Source organism: Hippocampus guttulatus, chromosome 1 (genome assembly GCF_054856545.1).
Source record: "Hippocampus guttulatus isolate MCC_2025c chromosome 1, RoL_Hgut_1.0, whole genome shotgun sequence".
NCBI lineage: Eukaryota > Metazoa > Chordata > Actinopteri > Syngnathiformes > Syngnathidae > Hippocampus > Hippocampus guttulatus.
This window is the reverse complement of record NC_141261.1, coordinates 10927207-10941747: the sequence shown is the minus strand read 5'-3', so window position 1 is coordinate 10941747 and position 14541 is coordinate 10927207. Positions and strand designations below refer to the sequence as shown.

Sequence of the window (14541 nt, the reverse complement as noted above, 5' to 3'; positions counted from 1 at the left end):
AATAAATGACTGCAATTTTGCAACTTGAAATGTAACGCGATCGTCTGGACAATATTGTCCCAAAACTGTTCAGAAATTTGGAAAGTTTGCCAGGTAACATTGTCACTTGAGCCATTACTCCAGTGTAGGGCTGGAAAAACAATCAAACATCTCAGATAACCGAACTGCAAAAAAAAAAAAAAAAAAAAAAAGGGTCAATGAAAAATCTCTGCCTCAAAAATTCGCTGGGACCATATTTCCACACAGACATTTCCTGTAGACCGATGCCACTCACTCAGTGTAGAAAAATGTGGGTGCTACGATGGTGGAAATTCAGGGAGAAAACTTGAAACGTGCAGACCATTTCAAGCTAAAAAAAATAAAAGCGACCAAAGTCCTGTGTCCCTCCTGCAAAGCGGAGTTGGCATACCGCAATGACACGTCAACTACGATACGAACATAAAATATATATATATATATATACTGTATATATATATATATATATATATATACATATATATATATATATATATATATATATATGTATTCAACAGCATTCAAAACATCCACTTAGAAACAAGCCGTGCCAACGCAAGCTAATGTAATGTTTGTCAACTTCGTCAATGTAATACATCTCAACGTTTTTTTTGCACCACGGACTGGTTTCATGCGAAAACACGAAACTAATATAAACAAATGAATGAAAATACGATTCACCATACACGGAATGTGGTTGTTGACCTAGCAAGAGCCGTGTACTTGCTCCTCTTGAACGAGCCAGTCTTATCTCGTGTTCCATAGCACAATGGGACCTTGTTGCCAGTCTCCCCAAAAATTAACCATGGCTCAGTTTCACTGTTGCTACTTGTGCTTTAACTGTATTTGAGGGTTAACTTGCTTATTTACAAAGTGACCGCACGGTTGTGCCGTACCATTTAAAGTGTTACGGCGCAGCGAAAGAAAACGACACAAGCCTCATGATCGTGGGCCGTGTTGCATTCGACAACTTCAATGAGGAGTCATGTGATCGTATTGGAATTTGGTTAGTTATTTAGTTAGCTCTGAAAATAAGTTTCTCACTATAAGGCGCACCTAAAAGCATTCAATTTTCTCAAAAGCCAACAGTGTGATGCGCCAAATAGAAAGCGAGTGTAACTCTCTTTATAATCTCCATTGAGTCGTTTCCCTGTTAGTGTTCCCATGCCATCTAGTGGTGATTATTTGCAACAACCAATTGTTACCTAAAGAGGTTCTGCCCAACACCAATTCACATGCGCATTCGCCAACACACACTCAAATATAAAACGACTTTGTGAGCTCTGCGCAGCCTTGATGAAACGAAGATAATTCCAAAAGCATCGTGAACTACTAACTAAACGAAGGAAGAAGGAGACAAGCAAGACTTCTAAGTATATTAAGCCCCTTGTGGATGTTAGCCCACAAGGTTTGTGTGCCTTTTTGTTAATTTGTTCTTCATTAGTTGTGCCTTTCATCTATTGTTTGGTCATGCCATTTGTATTTATATCTTTCACGTCCGTGTTTGTGACCAGTTCTCATTGTTACATCAAAGTCTCAATATAAATAAAACGGTATTGTGTTGTATGGTATTCCCTTTAGCGTAGCACCATCTACTGGATGCATAGCGCAACAGCAGCCACGATCATACTTTCTATTATATGTGCCTTCACGCGGTGTGCCCAATACAATTCAATGCTAAAAGAGCCAATTCGTCGATTAATCAGTGGGGTGGTTGATAGAATAATAGATTCAAAAAATATTCCAAAGTGACGACCTTTCATCAGAGTCAAATTTCAAATCTTTGTCCCAACCTTTAGTGCCTTGAGGGTCATAAAAACTTGCTGATATATGTCATTGTGAAACTGTGTATCATCCCATCTTTCCAAGGACCACAGGTACAAAAATATGTCTGCAGCTAACATTTTCACGACGAGCGAAACCACAGGCTTTGAACAGCGCGTCCATATTTAATGGGCCCCATCAAGACAAAGCAAGCTTACAAAATAAGCAAAAGATGGCTAACGCAACATCCATGATAAATCAATGTCACTTTTATAGCGTCTAATAAGTTGATGCAAAGCCATTTTTCTTCCCGCCTATCGTTCAAACATTTAATGCTTATTTACAAGGAAATAACTAATAACATTCAGCGGCAATTTCGGTGTGGCATATCACGGTGAAATTTATTGTTTTGGAGTGTTTAAAAAGGTGATGACATGAATAACAAACTGTCAAAACTCCTTCATTTGCATGGACAGCCCATAACTCCAGATACCTTGCATTTGAGAAAAAAAAAAACATTTTTTTTCTAAACAATACGAGCCATAAAAGAGGCATTCAAAGTGAGTGATGGCAGAGAGTCCTCCACAAAGTCGCACCGCAGAGACAGCGTCAGCCCCCGATACAGATGCGCCCGAGATCATGTGAGCCAATAAAAAGACATATATCCTACAGCTTTGACTTATTTATCCTATGTGGATGAGCTCAAGATGGAACATCTCGTATAAGAAAGCCGAATTAATTGTGATAAAAGGGCTAATCTAGAGGCAGCGCAACAAAAGCGAGCCAAACGCTTACATCCATATTTCCCCACAAATCATCTTTGCTTGTCAAATCTTTCCAGTGAAGTGTTCTCATTCAAAGTCTTTGGTTCCGTGAGTCTTTTGTGAAACATGCTCAAAGGGCCCAAACGGCCTGCGACGCCTCTCTGCAGAACCGCACTTGCGCTCGGTGCGACGGTTAGACCAAGGCTGCGTGATTAAATGTGCCCCTTCAACCACATTCGGAGGATTTTTGCATGAAAACTTTGTGACCGGGGGGCCCATCCCAACTGTCCCAGTCACAAGAGGCCGTGTTGGCGTTGATTGCGAGGCTATGAGGAGTCTCTCCCCGGTGCCCTCTCAGCGCAACTCTAATTAATAGCCAATTCATCTTCTCTGATCTGAGCCAGCACACAGAGTAATATATCGTTAGTTTGGCAAGCGGGCTATTAAAGCGTAATAACCAAGTGCCAGCACTCGATTTGGAAGAGTAGCACATACTTAACCATGAGGTGGAAATAATTACTTTATTGGCGGATCTACCGTTACCATTGCTAGTAGCATTCACCGCACGATGCAAAAAGGAGAGGTATTTTCTTCACGACCACATTATTTTTCTTGATTATCTCTGCATTTGTTTATTTGTTTGTTTGTGTGTTTGTTTTAAAATAATCACGGCTGAGCGACAAAGCTTTGAAATAAAAAGTCAAAGAGCGACGAATGGATAGAAATGTTCAATTCTCAATTTTTCGCTCCTACTTTACTTTAATCGTTGAACATGTCCGAAGAGAAAATGGTGTCCTGACAAATTTAGAAACTACAATAAGAAAGTCACGTCCCGCTGAATTATAACGTCTTGAAACTTATAATTGCATAACACAAAATACGCGAGTACTTTTGGCCTGCCACTAAAGAGAAACCTTTCTCACCTATTGTTCTTTTTACTAGAACTAATGAAGTTTTTGTCTCTGCAGCTTAATGCGCTAATTGACTGTTTTTTTTAAACTTTTCTTTTTGAGGATAGCCCAGATTGAAAAATAAGCGGCCCCTTAAAGACTGCACTCCCTTGCTCATTTCACTTGCTTCAAGTCCCTTATTAATTAAACTTTCACCAAGTCAGGATTTTTATTAAAAAGACAAAGGCTACAGTAATGTAAAAACAGAACTAGTCTATTGTCTTGGAAGCGGAAATGTCTATAAATAAAAAATGACTTTTAATACCATCATTTGCAGCAACAAGAGACGCCTGGGGATACGGACAGAAGATTTCAATGCCGCCACACTTAAAATCTGACATATTTAACTCATACTCTTTTGCTTGGGCTGAATAAATGTGTCAGGTCAATTCAGTTCCGAATCCTAACTATTGTATTGCATTATATTTACTGGACAGCGAACAGAGACTGAGGAGAGACTGAAATGTAAATATGTTTTCTATCCTTGTGTGTCTCGTCCGACATTCCGGCCACGGTGGCACAACCAAATATTGGCGGCAATTTCATAACACAAACGCAATGACTGAGTAATAGATACAACAATTAACTATCAAATCTAAGAAGTGGGCAGAATGCAGCTCACTGTGAGGGAGTTAAAGTACCACTTCTTCATACCCCAAATACTTCGGTAAAACTACAAAGTGTGTTGCATGAAAACTACTCGGACAAGTTCAATTTATCCAAAAATAAAGATACTGAAAAATTGTAACCGTGTCAACGTAGTTTGTTGCCTGTGCTGTGTACTTAAACCGAAAATGTTACCATATTTTCCGCACTATAAAGCGCAACTAAAAACATTCCATTTTCTCAAAAGCCGACGGTGTGTCTTATAAACTGATGCACCTTTATATATACACACATATATATATATATATATATATACATATTTGGATTAATATTCTGATTTTTTGGACGTAGTATTTTAAAATATTCTAAAAGGTGCTTTATACAATTGCAGTAGTTGTGAAAGCTCTACATAAATAAAGCTGGATTGAATTGTATTGTACTCTCTTTAGTGTAACTCCATCTAGTGGATGCATAATGTAACCGCAGCAGCCACTGTAGCTTCTCTTCCATCCGTCTAATAATGCTGTGTGCCCGATATAAGAAAACAGTTTTAAAATAGGCTATTCATTGAAGATGCGCCTTACACTCCGAAGCGCCTTACAGGGCGGAAAATACAGTACTTCTCATGTGATGAATGTGCATATGAAATACTTCTGATGGCTGCATTTGTCTGTCTCAGTGTCATATTTGAGATGAAACATGGTCCAAACGAGACAAGCACTACAATTTGATGCATCCCGTTTTGCAAGGAACATACACAGTTGAGATAAAAAGTCATGGGGAGTTCAAGTTTAATCCAATTTTCTTATTTCATAAGAAATGAACTTATTGCTTATTCAAGGAGAAGCAATCCCCCCCCCCCCCCCCCCCCGAAAGATGTGTCCGTTTTCTATTTTCTGCAAACGGGATGTCACTAATTTGCACTGGAATGCTGGGTGAATAGACAATTTGACTGGCTGAAAAGAACTTAATGATGTAAATCAAATGTGGGGGGACAGCTTCTAAGCATAGATTTTTCCAGACAAACATCACTGTTGACAACGGTTTCCACCCAGTTTGCCATTTCTGTCAGACCGAAAATCTGGAATTAAGAGTGAAATGTTTCCGAGGTATGACAAACCGTGAACAAATCACGTCTCATTAGCATTTTCTCCTCAACTGGTGAGACTGTAAGGACACGCTGTAAAGAAAATGCCACTTCGCAAGGAAGAATTCATAATTAAAAGGAAAACAGTATTGCTGCATGCATGAAAACAAATCTGATGGTCTTTTGAAATAAAATCACTTGAAGTCATTAAAAAAAAAAAAACGTACACCGAGCACTGCGTGTTATGATGTGAATTTTGCTGTATTGGTCCTCTGAGCACATCGCATCTTACTCAAGCCTAATTTGTACCACTGCTTCTTCCTGTGAGCAAACCCCAGTCATCTTTAAACACGATTTAAAATGCAATTTGATTATCCACCAAATTGCGACCAAGTCTTTCCCCGTGCATCTTGGGGATGGGAGGGAGGGTTAACAGTTTTTAATTAGAGTTTGTGCATAAAAGAGAGGTCTTTGTGGCCTTTTGAACATGACATCCCAGAATGGCCGCCACTTTCAAAGAGTCATCACCCGAATGATTTCAAACTAAGAGAACCAAAGGGAAGGCAGTAGCCCTGGCATTGAGGGTCCAATAATCACAGTGGGGGTGGGGGCAGGATATGGCACGTTTAAATCATCCAAAACTTTTCTTTAATCATACTTGTGAAAATTGGCTCGGACCCTCAGCAGGAGACAGCTACTCTGCCCCATAGCCATTTATTGAGATTTATCAAGGGATCCCCTTTAAATATTTACATTGTCCCATGGTGCAGCAAGATTGTCCAAGAATGAGGGGATAAGAGCCAAAGAGGCGTGTTCAAGTTCTCCTAATCAATTTGCTAATTGCCGCAATAGGAGAGCGGGAAGGAGTCCCTTCTGGCAAATTGTACTCGAATAAACACTAAAAAATTTATTTTCTTCTTTTGCCAAGACTATTCCTGAAGCGCGACGGCACGCGAGAGCGGAGTTCAAACGGAGACCCACTAGTGGCTGCTGTGGCGATCGCAATCATTGAAGCAATTGAGGTCTCCAACCATAAAACAAGCTCTCGGGAAAGACAACTTTGCACCGACGCGGGGAGCGAATGTGACTGAAAGAGCCGTTTCCTCTTCCAGACTTGGCATGAACAGACCTGGCAGCTATTGAGCAGTCACAAACATTAATGAGACTTGATGCATTAAAAACCGCTTCACAAAAGCAAACACCGCATCTTGCGAGACCCCAAAAGTTTTAACGAGGCTACCAACATGACTTTTGGACTTGATGTCATAAGCCATGGGGCATCTCCTGCCCCTCAGAGGGCAAGATGCCCAGACATTGTGCCAGATGTTTGAGTTGTTTGTTTGAAGCCCGCCTTGTACTCTTTTGGCTGCAGGTCAAACTTCCTTTCCATTCCCAGGGACTGAGGAGAACCCTGTACCTTTTATGAAAATAGCCAGCATCCTCTTCAGGATTGAGGCCAGAACCTGCCACATCTCCTCAATGCCACATTGTCTACACAACCATTTTTTACTCTAACATCCGTAGCCGGCGACACGATGTGTGGATCAAGACAGATCAAAGTCAATGTAAAGCAAGAGGTAATAATGTGTGGTTATCAAGAGCCAATAGGCAAGAGCAGGGGTGCCCAAACTTTTTAGACCTAAGATCTACTTCTCGATCAACCAACCTCCCGCAATTGAACCGTTACCGCGCATACGCACGCACATGTCATGATGAGCAACAGCCATAACGGCCCCTAAAATGAACGAAACAGAAAAATAAAGTAGAAGCAAAAGTTGATGAGTTTGTTAAGAAGGAATCACTGCCTACCCTAGTGGGAGACGTGATGCGGAGGCGTGCGACGCACTTTTGCAGCCTGTTAAACTTTCAACATCAAATCAAAGATTTTCTGCCATACTAAAAAATACGTGTGCCACAATGTGTATTCTACTGCATTTGTGCAGATTCTTAACTCACAAATAAAACTTGTTTCTCTAATTCCCAGTCTGTCCGCTCATGGATCCTAGCGCAATCCCACCGAGTAATCAGGCAAAAGCAAAAACACACCCCAAAACCTGTTGCTGTGACATTTTGTTCCATCTCACCTCAACACACGCCGGTCACAATGGACTAGTCTGCAGGCAATCTGTGTTCAGATCACCATGGTGATGGCTCTCTGCCACCCAAGGCTCCCAGGAGGTGGTTGAAGAGTGAAGTGGGAGGGTGGTGATCGGGAAACGGCAAAGCAACAAAATAGGCAGCGACTAAAATGCAGACTGATAAAGAAAACGGCGATGAAGACAGTCATCAAATCCATGAAGGCAGCTATAGCAGTAAATCAGTCATAGTAACACCTGAGAGTGAGCAGAAGCTACCGTACTCAAATATTGCACGGAATAACCTTTATAAGGGGCAATTTTTTTTTAATAAACAAAATGGTGGCCAAAGGTTTGTTAACATCTGTCTGAGGCTAATTCATTCTTCCTGGTATGAGATGGGGAAAATGATTTGATACAGAGATGGTGCCGCACTGCGCAAGACAAAAGGCAACTCCAACTGAACTACGCTAGCTCCAGTTTCATTTGCTTATGGCAAATGGCAAAATGACAAAATGGCCGCCCTCTGAGACAGATAAAAACAGGTGGATTCATATTCGGCAAACACAATTTTAGTACGCTTACCATGGTCACACGAGCGGGGCTGAATATAACATCTGGTATTATTGTAAACTAAATTTGGTGGTGGGCTTTCCTTTTCAGCCAACACACCCAGCCACTATAGCAGAAATAGAGCATTTTTGCTTGTATAACGTTGGGAATGCTGAGATATCAATCATTCAAAGTCTTTATGAAGGGATATTATGCGACATACAGTATGAGCACAAATTTAAAAAAATAAAAATCCACGGGCTTTCCAGCAAATAAGAGTTAATGGCAGTCTGAGTTTGTGATGTCACAGTCTATTTGTGATACATGTGTTCGACACTAAAAGCTTTAGGTTGATATTTAAGACCAGCGTTATGAGAAAGAGTACAACTGTTCTGGTGACATTTCCATGGTCTTTACCGAATTTAGTGTCGATACAATGCTAAAGAAGAAATGTGTAGCGGTATTTTTTTTTTTTAACTAAGTCTATAAACACAGCTTGACATGTAGGAGCAAAACCACTCACTGTTTGAATTAGCGCGAGCATTAAAATCGCCCCCTTTTAACTGTGGATTAAGATGAATGTGCCACCTCCGAGTTGATTACCACACGTGTGGACGACAGTATTAGCAAACTTAGTGTAGAAAACACAGAGTGACAGAACATTGGACTGTGATCTTAAAAGGGTGTATAAATAAAGACGGCATTGGATTTCCATTAAAGCCGCACGGTTGAACAACTGCTGCAACAGAGTGGCAATTTGTTAAATTAGTTAACTGGTCACGAGATCTTGCAATTCATCTTGCTGCTTGGTGCCGGACCACACCAAAAGTGCAGAGAGCTCCTTTATGTTCAACCCTCAGACAAAAACGACCCCATTCGGATCTTGAATGTGGCTTTGAAATCCCACACGGTAGCTTTCTACTTAATATGTCCAAAAAATGGGTGTTTTAAAGCACTGACTGCATGCCAGCTGGTGCATTTCGAGGGAGAAGGTAAGGGCATCTAACCTTAACCCAGTGTCTAAATACCCTCGCTTTCTCCTTGAACATCTTTCCTTAACGGTGCTCCTCTGGTCCCAAAGTGGCCAGCTGGGAACGGTGCGTCCGTGCCGACGTCCCTTCTAACCTTGGACAGTGGAAGGATTACTCTGCATTTACACTCAATGCTCCGTCTTTCTTTAAGACTTATTAGGAATGATAATGAGCTAAGGAAGGGGCAGCATGTCCCTTTCTCAACTCTGTAAAATCTCTCTTGTGTTTCTCCCTCACTTGTTCTATTCCTCCCCCTCCTCCTCCCCTCCGGAACTGAATGTCTTCCTCATTCTCAGACATTTTGAAAAAGGCCCACGACAAATGGACAAAAAGGCAATTTTCATCCGTGAACAGCAGCACGTAATCAATATTTATTTCATGTCCATATGCTGTTTGTGTGTGTGATTTGTTGATTTACCTTCGGAATTTCCCTTCAGTCGCCAATGAGGGTGAACACGCAGAATGCCATTCACCTTGAACCTCCATTGTATTGGATTTTTCTACTGACTGATCAGGCATGCGAAGGGGGACATTTCCTCTGCACTAAAATACAAAATATCGAGGTGATTAAAAACAAAACAAAAAAAAGTGTGTATCCATGTTGGTATGCCAGCACGGCTTGATGGCAGTATATTTTTTTTACAAGGCCAAACACGACGCTGGTGTGAATTTGTCGGCAAAATTATTACACAAAAGGGCAATTGATGAAGCTTATGAGCTGCGAAAGAAAACTAATGGCTCCTGAAGCCTGTCAAGCGGTGCCTGGGATTACTGATGCTTATTTGACATTACAAAAACAGGGGTCCGCTGCCAAGGTCAAACAGAGGCAGAATACACATGGGCTTAATTCTGCACACACCCTTGACAGATGCAGATGGGTGCTTATGAGACATGAGGCATCTCACTGACTGATCGGGCGACAGGAAATGTGTATGCGAGTGGCACAACAATTGCAATGAGAGTGTCCACAACAATGACAGTGTCCACAACTACAGACTTTTTTAAAAATATATTTAAAATAGAACAAAAAACAAAACCACCACACGCATGGACGTAGATAGATAGATAGATAGATAGATAGATAGATAGATAGATAGATAGATAGATAGATAGATATTAAGTTAAAACTGCAAAAATAGTGAATATGGATCTTTGCTTTCTGAGCTCTGTAAATACACACCAACAGCCAGGCCAAATTAAGTCTGATCACAAGTGTTGAAAAACTAAGTCAACAAAAGTCCAATCGGTGGATTATCCAGAGGAATTATGCTGCGATATCTTGTGTGATAAATTGTTGTTGTTTTTTACCTCCTCCATATCGACTCAGAAGATGGTTTGGGCAAACAAAAATATTAAACCTGTTCAATATTTTTGAATCACAATTCCAGCTACTGAATGTGTGGTCACCGAGTTCGGCCGAGCCAGGGACTCAGTGATTGTGACAAGAAGAATAGTCATGAGGAAGCGAATGGAGGGGTAACCGATCGCGTTGAGTGTTCACCGCAGTCTTTCTCCACAATACAAACAACAAGGAGAGAAGTTTGCAAACAAAATGTAGTTATGAAATGAGTTAAAAGTCGAACTAACTTCATGTATTTCTCTTATTCTCTTACTGCAACTACTTTCGACGACGACTACTACCCACTGTAGCGACTTCTCTTTCTTCGTTGTATTTTCCAGCCACTTGAATGCTCTGTGACACCATGCTGCCTCTCACAGGCCAGCCTTGAAACGACGACAAACATCTGGTTTGCCGTCTGCCGGTCTGCCGTGTTGGTCATTTTGTGCACACCACACACTATAGGAGCTGTAAACACGACCCATGCAAAGTGTTTTCTCATCCTGTGTGGGGTCGCTCACGTTTTAAAAATCCGTTCAGATGGTCAAAATCAGTATGGGTGTACTCTGATTAAGTCAGGTCGTCGACGGATGAGGGAAGGGAGGCAGGGAGCGGTCAAAAGACAGGAAGGAAAATAAGGGGCAGTATGTTTGACAGATGGATATTGCTGTCACATCAATGCTAAAGAGAGATGAGAACCTGCGCCACTTGTCGTACAGTGAAGGCTGGAAGGTGTCCAGCTCAAGACAGACGTCCATGCAGCAAAAGACATGTGCCGTCACATTCCACGATGGAGCACTCAGCAACTAATCACCTTTTTTTACAGGGGGGAGCGGGGGTGCAAAAGTGCATCGAACGCACAACAGCAATACACGCATATTGTACTAGGCACTGTCACCTGCTGCTGGTCATTCCAGCCGGTGACCTCATGAAATCAAAGTCTCCACCAAAGTCGGTGGGCGAATGCTTGCACGCAATTCACACAAAATGCAACATGATTTCTTGCCGAAAAATGTGTTTTAAAGTGTTTAAAGTTTGTGTGTGCGTGCATGTGTGCTCGCTCTGCCTGCATGAATGGATGCATCACAGCTGCTGCGTGATGGGGAAATATCACTCAAGTACGCACATTAGGAACAGTATAAAACAGAATGAAAGCACAAAAAGGGACATTGAAATAGTAAAATTGAAAAACGTTCATTGTTTACCTTGTGTTGTACTAGCTCTGGCATTTTAATAAAGATGATGGCTTTCCATGAATGATCTGTTTAACCAAAGACAGGAGGGGAAAGAGAGAGAGGGGGAAGGATAATTAATTACTTGTGTGAGCTATTGCATGAGAGAGACAATAAACCTGCCTGGTCGCCATGGATATGACATATTTGCTCTGAAAACAACACAATAATTAGCAAAGGAGGAAGATCCGGCGAGAATATGAAAGACCTGGGTTTAAAGTGCCAATCATCTATTCCTGTCCTCATCCTTGAGAATAGCAACAACCACAGGCAAGATGCCGGTTAGAGCAAATAGTGACCCTTTTTACAAAACAGGCGTATGAAATTAAGTCGCACATGGTGGTGCTTTGTAGCGATCACTACTAAGCAAACAGGCAGGAGTTATGTACACTGTTTTTAAACAGATTGTTTGTTCTAGAGGAGGTGTAAGTCATTAAACCTGACTGTCAGGCACTGAGAGCAGGAACTTACGCAAAATCGTATCAGGCATTTCAAATACAGTGTGTGCTGCGGTGCGTGAAAGTTCATGAAAAACACTGTTTCTCAGAAGTGTTTGCTCGTGATCTAATTGGCAATAAATGATGCAAGGATCCCACTTCTGCACAATTGAATCATTAAACGACAAAAATTGTTTTCATGAAGAAGAAAAAATACAGAATTACCACGTTTGTCAAGCCCTCGATATTAAATGCACTTACGTAGGCTAAAGAAGTTCCTCTATTTACAGTAAATGACATCGTATGGGGGCTACTCCTTGTTTAGGGCGAGTTTCACTCCGTTTTTATAAAAAAGGATAATAATTAGAAAATTTTTTAAAAAAGTCGCACCCAAAGTACAAAACAAGACATCCAATATTAATGCCCTTGTGTTGACTTGCATTTCTAAAGCCGCGTTGAGTTGAAACTCATGTTGCAGAGAGCGAACTAAATCAAATCAAGTTGCAATAAGCGTCTCCACTTGAGTGAGATTCCAAGTCTTTTGACGCCGTTACAGCTTGGAAAGTTTTTCGAAAGCGTGTAAGTTTGAAGTGAAGAGTGTTGGTGAGAAAAAAGAAAAAAAGCAAGGCAAGACAGCAGCCTCCACAGGCGGCTCCAGTCGCCTCCGTCGCCGCCGCTGTCGCCAAGCCGCTGGAAGTCCCGCTGGCCGGCTAAGCGAGCGGCTCCCCTCGGTCAAGCGGCTGGATGTGGTTGTCCCACACAGCCGCCCCCCTCCCCCCTTCCCTCCTTTCCAAACTGTGCCCACTCGCGTGTCGCCTTCAGCGTGGACTTCCACTCAGAGATGAAAACATGCAGAGAGGAGTTGGAGGAAACGCCAAACTCTTACCTGTGTGGACTTTGTCGTCCTGCTGCCACTTGAAACTACAAGAGACCCTCGAGCCTCGACGGTGCCTGGCGCCTTTTCCGGAGTTGTCATATTATTATTATTATTATTTGCATAATCACTACTAGTATTAAGATTAGTGGGGTTGTTTTCACGTTTTATTGTGGAATTTTCGAATTTCTTTGAAAGCGAGTCGTTCGGAAGATGTGCCCTGGAGACCGACTCAAAGTGGGAAGAGGAGTCCTTAATTGAATTTGTCGCTTCAAAGGTGTGGCTTGGAAAAAGTGGCCTGGACTCTCTCTGACTCTGACGACTGCGTTGGTTCTCAACTCTTGCCACGCTGGGGTCGACATTTTCCATTGACGCTGAGTCGTGACCAACTTTTGCGCTGTCGAAGTAACGAAGATGGAAACAAAAAAGTTTTGACAAATGTCATTTCGCGTCATGTTTTCAAGCATAACTACTAATGCTTATATTTTCCAAGGGTATGTCTGAGCACATTATGAAAAACTAAGATGAGCATGTCAATTGCAAATGCAAAAAAATATATACGGTGGCAATTTGGTTTCCTATGGTTCAGTTTGATCTGTCACTAAATTCTAAACCAATTTACTCGTCAAGAGTATAAAATCATTTTCCCCAATTGAATGAATTGAAATGTCATTAATCCATTCCAGAACTAGAAAAACACAATTTCCATTAGTTTTTTGCGAAATAAAAATAGCACTATACATCCATCCATTATCTGACCCGCTTATCCCCTTAACTCGGGGGTGTCAAACTCAGGTCCCTGGAGGGCCGCTGTCCTGCGTGTTTTCCAAGTCTCCCTATTGCAACCAACCTGATTCAAATGAACAGGTTCAATGTCAGGCTTGCGCAGAGCATGCTGATGATCTGTTCGTTTGAAACAGGTGTGTTGCAACAGGGAGACTCGGAAAACACGCAGGACAGCGGCCCTCCAGGACCTGAGTTTGACACCTATGCGCTTAACTGGTTGCCCTCCAATGCCAGGCACTGTATATTAAAATACAAATATAATAGAATAATAAAAACATACAAGAGAAAATAGAGGAATTAACAGCTTTTAGAAAGTCTGATTAAACCGAACACCTCACATATTGTGCAATGATGACGGGTTTTTTGCACTGCACCCGAGCAGTGGCATATCTGAAGCTTGCTTTTAAGTAAAACAAAAAGGTGTGTGTGTGTGTGTGTGTGTGTGTGCGTGCGCGTGCATTTATTTATTTATTTAGGAACAAATTCTTACATTTTTGGAACTAACATTGTATGGTATCATATTGTATTAAATGTTGCCAATCAGCAATTGCAGTTTGGTCATCTGGAAGGGGATTCCCCCAATCTGCGGCCCCTTTTCAAGGTTTCTTATTTTTTCTGTGGGAGTTTTTCTGTACCCTCCTGGGCAGGGGTCCCCAACCACCGGGCCGCGGACCGGTACCGGTCGTCGGGGCATTTGGTACCGGGCCGCACAATAAGAATTTAGATTAATTCCGTCGTATATATTTTTTTGGAATACGAAAGATGTTTTATTTTGAAAAATTATCGGATTCTCCGTTACATCCGGCTGTGTCACTTGACACACGTCAAACCACGCTTCTCCGTCACGTGACTGATTACGCTAAAAACAAAACACCAGAGCTTGCTAAATGAGTAAAATAAACTGCTGGAGATCGCAAATGACGGCGGCCTCAAAAGTGCGTTCGAGACAACAACTCTGCCGGTGTTCTGGATTCAAGTTATGGCTGAACACTCTGAGATCGCCACAATAGCAATGTTGCCATTTCCGAC

The 14541-nt window shown here is 41.7% G+C and overlaps 1 protein-coding gene across 2 annotated transcripts in view; it reads right to left on the bottom strand.

Moving 5' to 3' along the window:
• The window catches only part of casz1 (castor zinc finger 1), a 197447-nt gene extending 184507 nt beyond the window's left edge, over window positions 1-12940 (bottom strand). Inside the window, exons 1-2 of one of the 2 annotated variants that reach the window (XM_086109352.1) lie at window positions 12739-12940; window positions 11389-11444 (exon numbers count right to left, since the gene is read on the bottom strand). The gene's annotated coding sequence lies outside the window, so the exon portion shown is untranslated. Of the gene's footprint in view, window positions 1-11388; window positions 11445-12113; window positions 12601-12738 lie in introns of those variants that run through there. The other variant, XM_086109362.1, reaches the window with a different exon arrangement.
• Between the last annotated feature and the right edge of the window lie 1601 nt (window positions 12941-14541).